The following is a 15,023-nucleotide window of genomic DNA, read 5'->3' on the forward strand; positions in this document are numbered from 1 at the left end:
GAGTTTGATATTCTTTGCAATCTAGATTGTTTAGAGAAGAAATTATTTCAGAATTGCATTTCGCCATGTTTTGATCATTGTTCATTCTATGGAATTGGAAAATATAACACTCGTGGAGAGTACATGGTGCGTCGGGTGTATATTTATTTAGATTTGAAACCTCCTTTAAGAGTGCCTCAAAGCGATCAGCAAATGACTTGCATTGAAACTACTTATACCATATCGAGTTTCTTTGCTATTGATAACATGTTGCAGGTCTATTTTCAAGAAGGGGAGCAAATCTTGCTGCCTTGTATTTTATTGGAAGTTTCAGGATTATATTTGAAAGAACTTGAAAAGACTCCATTACTGAACAACACTCGTAACGTCAAACCGAGGACGGTTTGCAGCCAAGAAGGGGAGAATGATGTCCTCATCATAGTGCTTCTGAATCCTGTAGATATTTTGCAAATCAATTCCGGAGTAATAAGCTTACTTTTTGTTATTACAAGCAGCAAGGCATAAGTAGTTCTTAACTGTCCCTCAGCGTGAGTGCGTGACATGGCTATTTCAGACACAACCAAAGATACCTCAATTACAAGACTAATTAGACAATATAAGATTGTATCCTCCATAATATACTCCAAGCACTATGATAAATGAAAGCCTAGTGTGGCACCAGTTGGGTACAAGAATGACCTGCCCATGTCTAGTTTCCTCAGCCTAGGGACAAGGATCGTTATCAGAACGCATGAGATTAATCCACATGCAGGATCTAAAAGTAAAAAATAGTGAATCAGAGAAACATGCTAGAAAGCTAACCGGGACTTTAGTTCTGCGAATCAACCATCATCAGTTATTCGGCTCCTTGATGTTGAATCTGATCATTTCATAATTGATTATGACACATCCGGAAAAAGAGATTTCAAACAACTGTTCACACAACCCATAAATGCATCACTAACCTTGACAGAAACATCTGCCTTTGATAATCTAACCCTTGCTCGACTCGATGCACCTAACAACAAACACTACGCCAAAACAGCAAATAGGAGCAAGCAATCTGAGACAAGCCTCTAAGGGCACGTCTCAGATTATACTAAGAAAGACGCGCTAAAAATGCGGGCGCGGTGCTGCGTGGGGTGGGGGAGGGTAAGAGACAAATGCGAGACGCGCCGTGGGAGGGCACGTCTCCGATCATTTTGAGATCTGAGATGCGCCTTAACATGGCACGTCTCGCATTTATTCCCACCTCAATGCGAGACGCGCCGTGGGAGGGCTTGTCTCATTATAAAGCCACAGAAAGTAATACGAGACGAGCCTTAGTAAGGCGCGTCTCGCATAGTAACGCGAGACGAGCCTTAGTAAGGCGCGTCTCGCATTGATCCAGGGCCCCCCAAGGGGGGGGCGGGGGGGCGCGGGGGGGGGGGCGTCTGTAGCGTACAATACATTACATTACATGGAGTCAATCCAGCAATACATTACAATGTTCAAATGCAAATAATCTCACAATACGTTACAATGTCTAGCTAAATCCAACAATTATTATTACATCGATATTAATTATTACATAGATATTAAATCAGGCAATGGCGCTGGCTTACGAGCGCTAGCAGCTTCGCGAGCTGAATCATCGTCCTGCCCCCTGTAAACGTTGTTGTTCCCCGAGCCACAGCAGTTTAGGGTGACGTTGGCTGAACAGTCGCTGCAGGGGAGGCAGTCGCCGAAGCAGCTAAACAGCTTCGACCAGCTCGGAAATTTCATCCTGGACCAGCTCGTGTTTCGTGGGTTTCGTGAGACAATAGAAATCGATAGAGTACTACCACTAAAGCAAACAAAGAGAAGCTTCCTCCGTGGGTTTCGTGGGTTTGCTGATGCAGATTCAGACAGAATGCGACGATTCCAACAAATACATTCAACAATGGGGGGTACCCGATCCTTATGCGCGGGAGATGTTGGTGGTGAAGGGCGTTGTGGTCCCCGTGTCGCAGATCTGCGGCTGGTGGTGGAGAAACCCGCTGGAGGAGGCGCCGCAGATCTGCCGGTGGCGACCGCCATGATCTCCGAAGCGGTGCACTCCGGGAGCGCGGCGGTCTCGGAGGATGCGCCGAGGAGGGTGATGCCGAGCGCCGCGGTCTCCGGCACGCTGGGGAGGGGGATTTTGGTGGTGGCGAGGTCCTCGGTCTCCGGGACGCTGGGGAGGGGGATTTCAGCCGTGCTCATCTCGTTCAGCAGTACATCTCGCGACTATATTTCTTTCGTTAAATAGCCGGGACGCGTCTCGCTTTACAAATGGGAGACACGCCACTGGATGGCTCGTCTCAGATCATGAGGATGGGAGACGCGCCACTGGATGGCGCGTCTCAGATCGCTTTACAAATGGGAGACTCGCCACTGGATGGCTCATCTCAGATCATGCGGATGGCAGACGCGCCACTGGATGGCGCGTCTCAGATAATGCGGCGCATCTTGCATTTGTTCCCACCTCAGACAAGACCCGCCTGGGGGCTGGAGGTCCGAACAAGCTGTCCGAACTTGCAGTCTGATACTTTGGTGGTGCGGCTGGGTGGAACTGGGGAAAGTGGTGCTGGCAGATGTGCGGCTGGGTGGATCTGCCGCGGCGGGCGGTGGAGATCTCGTGGGGAGCGTGTCGTGGCGGGCGGCTGGAGCACGATCGAGCCTCTTCTTGCTGTCGTGTGTCGCGGTGGCAGTGGCAAGGTACCTCCGACATGATATCGATTCTTTTGGGCCAATAAAATTTAGCGCAACTCTAGATCTAAATGATCGTCGTACTTGAGCCGAGCGGGGCCTTTTATGCCCAAGTCAAGTCTAGCTATTACTACTATACGATTGTTTCCCTCCCGTTTTCCAAACGAATTCACCCCAACCAGTGTGTGCGTCCTGCCAGGCAGATGTCGCTGCCTACTTGAGCCACTTGAGCGAGGCCGCCGCCGCATCCATCCCAACTTAATGTGTTTCTCGTCCATCACAACTGTACATATTTTGGTACTTTACTGCAGTGCTATAAGTAGAGTTAGAAAACTCATTCTACTGCCTTAATTAGCTTTCTTTGTCCATTTAGCCTTGGAATAAAATTTTGGTTCGATTGACTTTCGAAAATGTTTGAATTTTCCTTTTGGTTCACCATGTAATAATTAAGTTCTAAATTCAAACTTTTATGGCTAGAATAGGGCATTATAACTTATGTTCGAAAATACACCAAGATTTTTTAATGATTGTCTTCAGACGTTAAGAGCATCTAATACTAAATTAATCCGAGATAAATCATATAGCATGAAAAGTAAAGATGAAAATCTTAAAATATTTTTTCTAGCACATGATATCATGTCATTTGCCATCTAACAATATTTGAACTTAAACACTAGTTGTGCATGGCCTCAAACTATGAGAATCCTAACGTTTTGATTTCATATTCTATATAGATGTCGTATCGGCGTTGGATGTATGGTCCACGCCTTTGCAAGGAGTTTATGGATGGTGTTCAAGCCTTCATTAAGAACGCGAAGAAAGATATGGTGGACAATGGTATACAATATCTTTATTGCCCATGCAAAAATTGCAAAAATGAGAAGCGATATCTTCAAGAGCACGTGTTGAAATCACACTTGATCAAACGTGGATTCATGGAGGATTATCGATGTTGGAATAAACACGGTGAAGAAGGACTTAATGAAGCAGAGAGTAGGGATTCCTATGTGGAGAGGGAGGTCCATAGCGTTGTCGAAGAAGAGGACGACGATGTGGACGAGGCGGATATATTAGGGTTGAGCAATGCCGACATCATGGAACGGGTACTAATCAAACCCGGCCCCATAATAAAGCTTACAATTAGTATAATAAGGTCGTACTAATATGACTTTTCATGTCTGTGATAACATAGAGAAGATGGTTTGCAATGCTGAGAGACACGGCGACGATGAGTTCAAAGGAGGCGAATTCGGAAAGTACAAGAGGATGATCGAAGACTCTAAGAAACCTTTCTATCCTGGTTGTGGATTAAAATACTCTAGGCTATTTGCAATGGTGAAGCTCTTCCAGTTGAAAGCAATCCACGGATGGAGTGATGGCAGTTTCAAGGAGTTGTTAGCACTCCTTAAGGACATGCTTCCACAAGGCAACACCATCCCTGAGACCGTTTATGAGGCCAAACAGATTATTTGCCCGTTGGGATTGGAGGTGGAAAAAATCCATGCATGCAAGAATGATTGCATTCTCTATCGTGGCTCGAATTATCAGGACCTTTAGAAGTGCCCTGTTTGTGGACTCGATCGATTCAACCGTAGAAAAGATGGTGGTGATGATGAGGACTGCAACAGAACAAAGGGCGGACCTAAAAAGGTGTTTTGGTACTTTCCAATTGTTCCACGATTGGTGCGCTGGTTTGCAAACAAAAAGGAGTCAGAATTGTTGCGATGGCACAAGGAGAAGCATAAGGTGGACGGGTTGATAAGACATCCTGCTGATGCCACACAATGGCGGAACATAGATTTGCGATATCCTAAATTTGCGGAAGATCCGAGGAATATTAGGATTGCAATGAGTACAGATGGCATGAACCCATTCATGAACAATAGCACACATAGCACCTGGCCAATTGTTCTGACGATATACAACCTTCCGCCTTGGTTGTGTAACAAATGGAAGTACATTATGCTGTCGGGCTTGATACCGGGGCCACATCAACCTGGGAATGACATCGACACTTATTTCAGTCCTTTGGTTGACGATCTGAAGTTGCTGTGGTGTAAAGGAGTGGAGGTCTGGGATGAGTACAAGAGTGAGTACTTTCAGCTTCGAGCCATTTTGTTCGCGACTATCAGTGACTCTCCAGCGGCACGGAACTTGTCCGGACAGAGCAAGAAAGTAGGTTGCGGGTGCCCACATTGTTTGAGAGAGACAGACTCTGAGTACTTGAGTAAGTCAAAAAAAATAGTGTACATGGGACATAGACGCTACCTTGGAATGAAACACCCGTTCCGGAACATGTGTGATCACTTCAACGGTAAGGCCGAGAAGAGGCGTCCTCCACCGCATTTCTCAGGTCATGATGTCTATGAAATGGTTAAGAATGTCCATGTTGTCCTCGGTAAGCGGAAAGGAGCGAAGAAAGGCAAGAAGGGCAAGAAGGTCGTTGTTGAAGAAGATGACATGTGGAAGAAGCAGTCGATTTTCTGGGAGCTACCGTATTGGAAGGACTTAGACGTCCGTCATTCTATTGATGTGATGCACGTGGAGAAGAATGTCTGTGAGAGCCTTCTCGGCACATTGCTTAACATGGACGGAAAAACGAAAGATCACGCACATGCACGAGCTGATCTAAAGAAAATGAAAATTAGAGAAGAGTTGTGGCTCAATGATGACTCCGTTAAAGGAATGGAGCTGGCCACATCATGCATCACCCTTTCAAAGAATGAGAAGAAGGAGTTTTGCGAGTTCTTGAAAAGTGTGAAAGTTCCAACTAGCTACTCAACCAACGTCTCGAAGCTTGTATCAATGCCTGATCTAAAGCTATCTCCCGGCATAAAGTCTCATGATTACCATGTATTGCTGACGCAGATGATTGCCGTAGGAATTCGGAATATCCTACCGGTCAATGTTCGGGAGGCTATTATGAACCTTTGCTTTTTCTTTAATGCAATTGGTCAAAAGGTTCTAAGTGAAGAAGATCTTGAGTCATTGGAAAAGAAGCACTATGAAACTTTGTGCATTCTTGAGATGTATTTTCCACCTGCCTTTTTCGATATCAGCCTTCATTTCACGGGCCATCTTATCAAGGAGATAAAGCTACTTGGTACTGTGTTCTTTCACTAGATGTATGCGTACGAGAGATTCAACGGCATCTTGAAGTCACTAGTAAGAAATCGAGCTTTCCCCGAGTGCAGCATGGTACAAGGATATTGTACAGAGGAAGCCATTGAGTGGGCCCTAAACTACGCTGACCCGAGTAACCCGGTCGTTGTTTCCAAGTCTTGTCATGAGGGGAGGCTCACAGGCACGGGGACGATCGGGAAGAAGGCTATAATTCCAGATCGAGATTTATTTCATAGGGCTCATTTCCACGTGTTGCAACAAATGGACATTGTGTCTGAGTACTTTGATGAGCACAAGGAGCTGTTGCTTAGAGATAATCCTCTACACAGTGAATCATGGTTAGCAAAGGAACATATGAACAAATTCTGTGGTTGGCTCCGGAATCGAATTTCACGATCAGATATTCCTATAAGTGAACAACTCAAAAAGTTGGCTCTTGGTCCTATATTCACCGTTATGACATACCAAGGGTATGACATAAATGAATACACGTTCTACACCGAACGACAAGATAAGAAAAGCATGTATCAGAATAGTGGTGTACGTGTTGATGCTTACGATGTTAACGGAGAGGACAAAACCGCGTACTATGGTCAAATACAAGAGATATGGGAGCTTGACTTTCATGGTTTTAAAATTGCTCTTTTCCGTTGCAATTGGGTTGATGCAAATAGAGGTGTACAAAAAGACAAGTACGGGTTCATTAGTGTTGATCTTAGCCGTCATGGATACAAGACGGACCCTTTCATCCTCGCACAACATGTGGCTCAAGTGTTCTATGTTTCTGACACAACAAACAAAAGACTCAAGGTGGTTATACCTAGAAAACGGCGAATCGTCGGTGTTGAGAATGCGGTCGAGGAGGAAGAGTTTGATCAGTTTGATGAGATACCTCCTTTCGCCACCTCAATGATCAAGCCAAGAATACCATTGGCCAACGAAACTCCCTACTTGCGCAACGACCATAAAGAAAAAGTCAAGAATTTCAAAAAACCAAGGGAACAACGGAAAGTAGCAAAATAATTGGGCACACAATGTATATTAATTGTTCCTTTGTCAAGTATGGGAATTAATTGTTCCTTTGTGAAATATGCTAATTGTGTGACTTTAATTGTGCCTTTGTGAGATATGATAATGTGTGAATATTTGTGAAATACGAATTCAGTTCTGTAACTGAATTTTCAGTTCCAGAACTGAACCATTCAGTTCTGGAACTGAACAAATACAGGCAACCAGCACGGGGGCATGAAAGGCGAGACTCGCGTTACCTACGGCGCGTCGCTCATATAACAATGCGCGACGAGCCGTAGGTAACGCGCGTCGCGCATTCCCCATGGCAGGGGCATATCTGCAATTATTTTTCCTATTCTAAGGGGGTCCGGGCAAAACCTAGGGTGTCCGGGCGGAACCCAGGGACCCTGGGGTCCATGATGTAAAAAACACTTGTGCCTAAAAAGAGAAAACAAAAAAAAGTTTCCCGGGGGTGGTTGGGGTCCGGGGCCACCGGGCTCAACCCGCAGGGTACCATGAACAGATTGAACGGGTTCGACCCGCAGGGAGCCCTCGGGGCCCAGACCCACACCGCCAGCATGGGCAAAGAGACGAAATAGCGGCTCAAAGGTACATGTATCGTAATTTCGAAACGGCAAGGACTGCCCAAGCTTATAAGCTGGACGCACTCGCCTTGCGTTGGCGAGGTGGGACAAAATCCCCTCCCCACGCGCGCCTGATCAGGCAACCAGCTCGGGGGCATCAAAGGCGAGACGCGCGTTACCTACGGCGCGTCGCGCATATCACAATGCGCGACGAGCCGTAGGTAACGCGTGTCGCGCATGGAGATGCGCGACGCGCCTTAGGTAAGCACGTCGCGCATTTAGAACGCGCCCCTCGGCCTTCTTGGGACTTAGGTCAAATTTTCAAATCGAAACCGCCGTCCTCTCGCGCCGCCCGTCGTCGAATCGCCAAATTTTCACACCCGTTCTCTGCTCCCCGCCGCCGCCGTCCTCTCGCGCCGCCCGTCGTCCTTGAGCCACACCGTCACTCCCTCGCGGCCGTCGTCCCTGGCCCCGCAGCGCCGCTCCGCGCTCTCGGCGCCCCCCGGGCCCGAGCTCCCATCCCCGCGAGTGCCGCCGCCGTCGAGCCTTCCCCGAGCCGTCGCATCGTCATCCCCGGCCCCGCGGCGCCGCCCCAAGCCACCGTAGCGTCGTCCACTGCCGCCGTAGGTGAGCTTTCCCCCTTTCTAATTAGTCAGTGTTCATATCCTGTATATGGATGTATGAGGCAAGAAACATCTTCCATGGACACACATAATGTGCAAACTGCTCCAGGCATTGTAGCTTCTTGTGGTTGCAGGACAAGATCATATTTATGTTAAATCAACTTAACCAGCGAGGCAGCAACAATATGTTTTGATACACAGAATTCAAAAACAAATCAAATTATCAAGAGCAAAAAGAGACCAACCTAGCCAAATTAAAAAAAAAGAGCGGTTAATGACCAAAGATTAAGTCATATATTTCAAAAAATGGAGATTACTTTGCGAGAATATGTATCACTAAAGCATTAAGCATGTCTAGGCCTAGGTATGGGATTCATGCGGTTACTCTATGGTTGTATCTGATTCGGAGCGGTTACTCTATGGTTGTATCTGATTTTTTTTCTTTCTCGTGTAGCACGATGTCCAGTGGTCCGGACAGTGTGCAGCAAGCTGCAGGGGCGGTGAGGATAGTGTGAAGCAACCTACAGATGACAGAGCATCATCAAGACGGCCGTCACGGTCACAGTCAGGAGCTAGCACGTGTGGTGCTGGTAGAAAGAAAAGGTCACAGACAACGTGGCCATCAGATGTGAAAAGTTGTGGCCGGGTCAATTCTGAGGCAGCACCCGAAGACCCGTCAATCTTGATGAGATTAGGACGGGTTTGTGGCCTCGCTGCCCGGCAAATGGTGCCACTCACCTTGGAACATTTCGATGACTTGTCTTGGGACGACAAAAAGAGAATCTTCGAAAACGATATTCAACCCTATGTTGAATATCCGATAGAGTTGCACGATAAGGCTACGAAGCATGCTATGAAGATCATCTCTAAAGCCTGGAGGAGCTACAAGAACAAGTAAAGTGTTGTCACTTACTATTGTCATTTACTAACATTTTTTCATTATCTACTGTCACTTATGCAGATTTATTGTTTTGTCGTGCAGGCTTTTAAAGTGTTGGAAGAAGAAAGAGAACCCTTTTGACAAGTATGCGGAGTTGACCAAAGAAGCCTGGGACGAGCTTGTTCAAAAGTGGAATACTCCTGAGTTCCAACAGTCAAGTGAGTATTTTCGGGATCTCCGAGCGCGAAACGAGCTTGACCACCACCTTGGCTCAGCGGGATATGCTGGAAAGCAACGCAAGTGGGAGCAGGAGGATGAGATGCTGGCAGAGAGGGGCATTGAGAATCCCTATGAATCGTTTGAGGGACGGCTGGCACCATTTATGCGTGCTAGGTCAAAGCTCACGGAGGATGGCAATATCAATTTCTACAGCACGAGCGCTGAGGAAGTTGCTCAAAGGGCTTTGATGGAGAGCAGCCAAGGTTCAAATGAAGGAGTGAGGGAGTTTGACGCGCTCACCAGGGCTTTGGGAACCCGTGAGCAACGGGGTCGTGTCCGTGGTGTTTCCAGTCAGTTGACCTGGAAGGAGAGGTTCCCTGAACACAAAGGCAGATACCGGAAGCGGACTCGAGACTCCTCATCAAAGGTTGACATAGATGAGATCAAAAAGCAGGTGAAGATGGAGATGTTTGGAGAGCTGAAGACCATCTTCGAGTCTCAGGGATTGTCATTCCCTGATTTGCCGGGGAGTAGGATGAGTGAAGAGAGAAGGGACAGCTTCGCTTCTACTGCAGCGGGTGCTTCTCAGAGTAGAGGGACAGAGAGGCCATCAGTGCCTACATCAGTGGAGCCGGATACAATAGATGGCTTGGCTCGTCCGACCCGATGTAGTCTTCTCGTGCAGCTAGTCGAAGATTCATCTCGATTGGAGGTCGGGAAAGGGCTTGTGTATCCCGGTATGTCCCAGCTTGAAGGTGTCCAGGTCAGTGCATTGGTCTTTGCCTCTCTTTTCTTTTCTCCTATTTCTTTTTATTTTTTTTCTTTTGGTTTGTATAACTTGCTTGAGATTTAAAGGCTTTGTTGTTGTTGTTGTTGCAGGTCAGGGCTGATTGTGCTGTGGTCAAGATTGACTTACTGCATGAGTTTGCTAAGAATATCAAGCTGGATGTGCCACCAGATGACATGACGACCACTTTGCGGGATGCAGTTGCGAGAAGGGTTCAGTGGCGGAGAGCTGGTATTGATATTGATCCAGCAGATGCAAATTCAGTACCGACCACTGAACCTCAGCCACAGAGTCTTGCAGTGCCACCGATGTTTTCTGAGCCATGGCCACAGCTGCCGGATACATGGGAAGCGTTACCGGATCCGCATCCTCCTGTCCCTACTCAGCCTCAGATTACCCCACTCCACCTGTTCCGACAGAGCCAGCTACCGCTCCCAAGAAGCCAAGCAAGGCTAATCCTATGAGGAAGAAGCAGAGTAGGCCGATGGCGATGAAGCGGGAGATCTCAGAGGGTAAGAAAAAGGTGGAGCGAATAAAACACCCGGTTACAGGGGCTTACACTTCTGAGAATCTAAAGTACAGGGTTGGAAAGTCCTTGCTTAGTGTCCCTGAGCTTCGGATAGCAGGTCAATATTGTGTGGACCTGCACAACTACTACATGCGCAATGTCAATGAAGCCCAGGAAATCATTGTGTCATACGAAGAGCGGCACTTTCTGCAGCATGAGGGCAGTGGTAACATCTTTATTGTTGCCTTCTGCGATTTGTTCGACCTTTTCAACCTCGACGCTTTGGATCTTTCTCTCATTCGGTGCTTTGCATTGTAAGTCAATTAAGACTTGTTTCCATTTCAATGCATTTGATATACGTTCAACAATTTAAGTCGTTTCTATTTCAGTTCATATGGATCGTGTAGGCACATGCAACAAGAGACAAGGCGTCGAACCGGAAAGAAGTGTGGGTACATTGACCCACAGATGATGACGGTGACAGTAATGAATTTAGATAGAGATAGCTTGGTCAGGTACGCACATGCAACAGTTAAACTTGTTTTCATTTCAACTTGTAGCCACATGTAGTCACTTGTTTCCATTTAAGACATGTAACCGCTTGTTTCCATTTCAACTTGGTTAGGTACATGGTGAAGTGCATGCGAGTACAGGCTGACAAGGAGCACATTGTGGTGCCGTACAATCCAGGCAACCATTGGGTTACACTCATCATCAATGTCAAGAGCAAACAAGTCTTCTACCTTGACTCGAGCATTCCATCAGATGAGTCGGGCGCGCCTCAGATACGTGATTATTCTCTAGTCATCTCAATCCTTGACGAGTAAGTTTGTTGTTTGCTTTAGTATTTTATCATTTGCCCATTTCAGAAGCATTTGTAATATAACATCCGGATGTCTGTGTTTAGGTCTCTTGACAGGCATCTTAGGGCCGAAGAAGGATACAAAGAGCAACGTCAAGTTGCGTTTACACTTCACACCGCGTGGACGGTAACTACTATAACTAAATCGCTTTACTATTACGATGTTTTCTTGGTTCTAAGTGTCGCAAAATACTAATTTCTATTTATCTTTGACATGTAGTGCACACGGCAACCCTCGGGTAACTCATGTGGGTTCTATGTTTGCCACAACATGCTTCTAGTTGCAGAGAAACTGGATTTCACGGTAAGAATTCTCAAGTGTTCTAATTAAGTATATCTGTCTTCATCTTATATTCTAACTACTTGTAATTATATTTCGAAGGACGAAGATGATTATTTCAATCATACGACGCTTGGTAACGTGAAGGGTATCCAAGAGAGGCTAGCGGGGTTCCTCACGATGGAGGTGATCAACCCAAAGGGGGAGTTCCATTTATCATAGCACGGCAGACGACATTGAGCTAGATTGAGACTTGCTTTCCATGTCTTTTATTGTTCTTATCGAGTACATGGTGAAGTGCATGCGAGTACATGCTGACAAGGAGCACATTGTCGTGCCGTACAACCTAGGCAACCATTAGGTTACACTCATCATCAATGTCAAGAGCAAACAAGTCTTCTACCTTGACTCGAGCATTCCATTAGATAAGTCAGGAAAGCCTCAAATACGTGATTATTCTCTAGTCATCTGAATCCTTGACGAGTAAGTTTGTTGTTTGCTTTAGTTTTTTGTCATTTGCCCATTTCACAATCATTTTTAATTTAACATCCGGATGTCTGTGTTTAGGTCTCTTGCCAGGCATCTTAGGGCCGAAGAAGGATACAAAGAGCAACGTCAAGTTGCGTTTACACATCACACCGCGTGGACGGTAACTACTATAACTAAATCGCTTTACTATTACGATATTTTCTTGGTTCTAAGTGTCGCAAAATGCTAATTTCTATCTATCTTTGACATGTAGTGCACGTGGCAACCCTCGGGTAACTCATGTGGGTTCTATATTTGCCACAACATGCTTCTAGTTGCAGCGGAACCGGATTTCACGGTAAGAATTCTCACGTGTTCTAATTAAATATATCTGTCTTCATCTTATATTCTAACTGCTTGTAATTATATTTCGAAGGACGAAGATGATTATTTCAATCATACGACGCTCGGTAACGTGAAGGGTATCCGAGAGAGGCTAGCGGGGTTCCTCACGATGGAGGTGATCAACCCAAAGGGGGAGTTCCATTTATCATACCACGGCAGGCGACATTGAGGTAGATTGAGAGACTTGCTTTGCATGTATTCTATTGTTCTTATCGATCATTGTTGTTTTGAGTTAGGTTGAGTCTTGTTTTGAGTTTTGGACGAGGCTAATTGATTGTATATGTGTTATATAATACTATCTTTGCTTGTGTGTATCGCACTGTGTGAATTGTATGGATGCGTGCGATGATTGCGGTGAATTCTGTAAATTGAAATCTTTTGCAGGTATTTGATTGCAGCTGCCAAATGCTGGCTAGTTTCAGGATGCAGCTGGGGAAAAAAAGGCCCCTGTTGGGGGTAGACTCATGCAAGACGCGCCTCGCTTAGGGCGCGACTCTCATTTGGCTCCCAGGAGCGCCTGTGTGAAGCCAAGGCGAGACGTGCCGTAAGTGAGGCGCGTCTCTCATCTGCTTCTAATGCGAGACCCGCCTAGCCCAGAGCGCGTCTCGCATTTGGCTCCCAGGGGCGCCTGTGTGAAGCCAAGGCGAGACGCGCCGTAAGTGAGGCGCGTCTCTCATCTGTGACTAATGCGAGACCCGCCTAGCCTAGAGCACGTCTCGCATTTGGCTCCTAAGAAAGCCTGTTTAAATCCAAGGCGAGACGCGCCGTAAGGGAGGCGTGTCTCTCATCTTTGACTAATGCGAGACGCGCCTAGCCTAGAGCGCGTCTTGCATTTAGCTCTCAGGGAAGCCTGTGTGAAGCCAAGGCGAGATGCGCCGTAAGTGAGGCGCGTCTTGCATTTTGGTAATCTGAGACGCGTGTTAGGCGCGTCTCAGATTACTTTTTAATCTGCGACGCGGTAATACGGGACGCGACCCCTGCTCGTCTAGCATTTTGCCTAGGGCGCGTCTCAGATTAGGGCTTCTGGTGTAGTGAAATACAAGGCAAAATATTAGCTGAGAGATTATCTAACACTAAAAGACAAAGTGAGAAAATAAGTGATGTCTCCCAGGCAAGTATGCGATGTTAAGTTAAAATGCAGGAAAAAAAACATATGCACAGGCCAACATCAGTAGGACGGTAGAAAGCACTGATGTACCTATGCACGATCCTATCCAAAAGAAGCACGCCAACCTTGACGAACAGACTGTCAAGCTCGGAGTAGAGGGAGTAATCGTTTGGGTGCCGAGCTTGTGCTACTGCTCTGCTCCCACATGTCCTCCGCTCCTCATTCTTGACGAACCCGGCTCGCTGCTGACACACCTGGGTCGACCAAAGCACTCGCTAATTAAAAGCTACCGCACCATTTCTACCCGCTAAACTTTAGCTCCATCACATCAAACGAGAATCTTGCTATTTAGAAATATTAAATAAAATCTGTTTATAAAACTTTTTGCACAAATGGGTGCTAATTCGCGAGACAAATTTAATGAGCCTAATTAATCCATAATTTGCACAGTGATATTACAGTAATCATCCGCTAATCATGGACTAATATACCTCATTAGATTCGTCTCGCGAATTAGCCCTGCAGTTATGCAATTAGTTTTATAATTAGACTTTATTTAATAATTCTAAATGATAAGATTATAACGAACACCCTCGGAGCCATATTAACGATCACATTAGACCAGCGGCCAGCTCACCTACCTTCCGGCGTGGACCTAGAACCGCGAGGAGCGGCTCCACGGCGCTGAAATTCGATGACGGGCTCGGGTGCATGCCAATCACAGCATCGAGGTCAAGGAATGAGAAGCCGGCTAGAAGGTTGGGGACGGCAAGGAGCCACTGCAGCTCGGCTCCTCAGAGGTGGCGTGTGAGCTCCGGATAGTGAGGTGGTGGATCCGGCGGGGTTCGTCCGGGAAGGAGCTTGGGTATCACGGACGTGTCTTGGGGGGCGTCGATGCGGTGGATGCGCAGGTGGATTGGCCCGGGCGGCGGCGACGTCCCACAGGCAAGGACAACTTACCTCTGCCTCCGCCGTCAGCGGTCACAAGATTGGGCAGGGCGGCGCGGATGGAAGGAGATGCATATAGGGAGAGGGGGATGGTGTGAGATAGAGAAGGAAGGTCTGCGACTCCGCATGTTTAACGAGAATTAGCGAGGAGCGAAGCGCGCGATTGACGGGCGGGATTGGAGGTGGGTACGCGGAAAGGTAGAAAAACTCGGGTGAAAAAAGTAGCCTTAAAATGGCACAAGTATATTAGAAAGATGTGTTTTTTCTTCTCCTAAAAAACTTTCGTCCTCCTTCGATCTGCCAGATGGATCCTACAGGAGAGGTATGGGAAATATTTAGGTAAGAAGTGTTTTAAAAAATTTTCATTCTTTATAATGTAATAAAAATATATTTATAAAAAAAATATACACTATTAAATCTCATACTATATAAAAAGATTTATTTTAGATCCTAAACGTGCCACGTGAGCGTAGCATACCATAATAGCACCACACTGGCCAGCATATTAAAAAAACCCTTGTTTCTACCA

General features: G+C 46.6%; 1 long non-coding RNA gene across 1 annotated transcript; it reads right to left on the reverse strand.

The window, feature by feature from the left end:
* Positions 1-735: 735 nt before the first annotated feature.
* LOC112877534 lies at positions 736-13,770 on the reverse strand. The gene is made up of 3 exons (XR_003225510.1): positions 13,637-13,770; positions 945-997; positions 736-859 (listed from the first exon to the last, which is right to left on the reverse strand). It is a non-coding gene; the product is annotated as an uncharacterized LOC112877534 (long non-coding RNA).
* Positions 13,771-15,023: the final 1,253 nt, after the last annotated feature.

This window comes from Panicum hallii, chromosome 9 (assembly GCF_002211085.1).
Source record: "Panicum hallii strain FIL2 chromosome 9, PHallii_v3.1, whole genome shotgun sequence".
Lineage (NCBI taxonomy): Eukaryota > Viridiplantae > Streptophyta > Magnoliopsida > Poales > Poaceae > Panicum > Panicum hallii.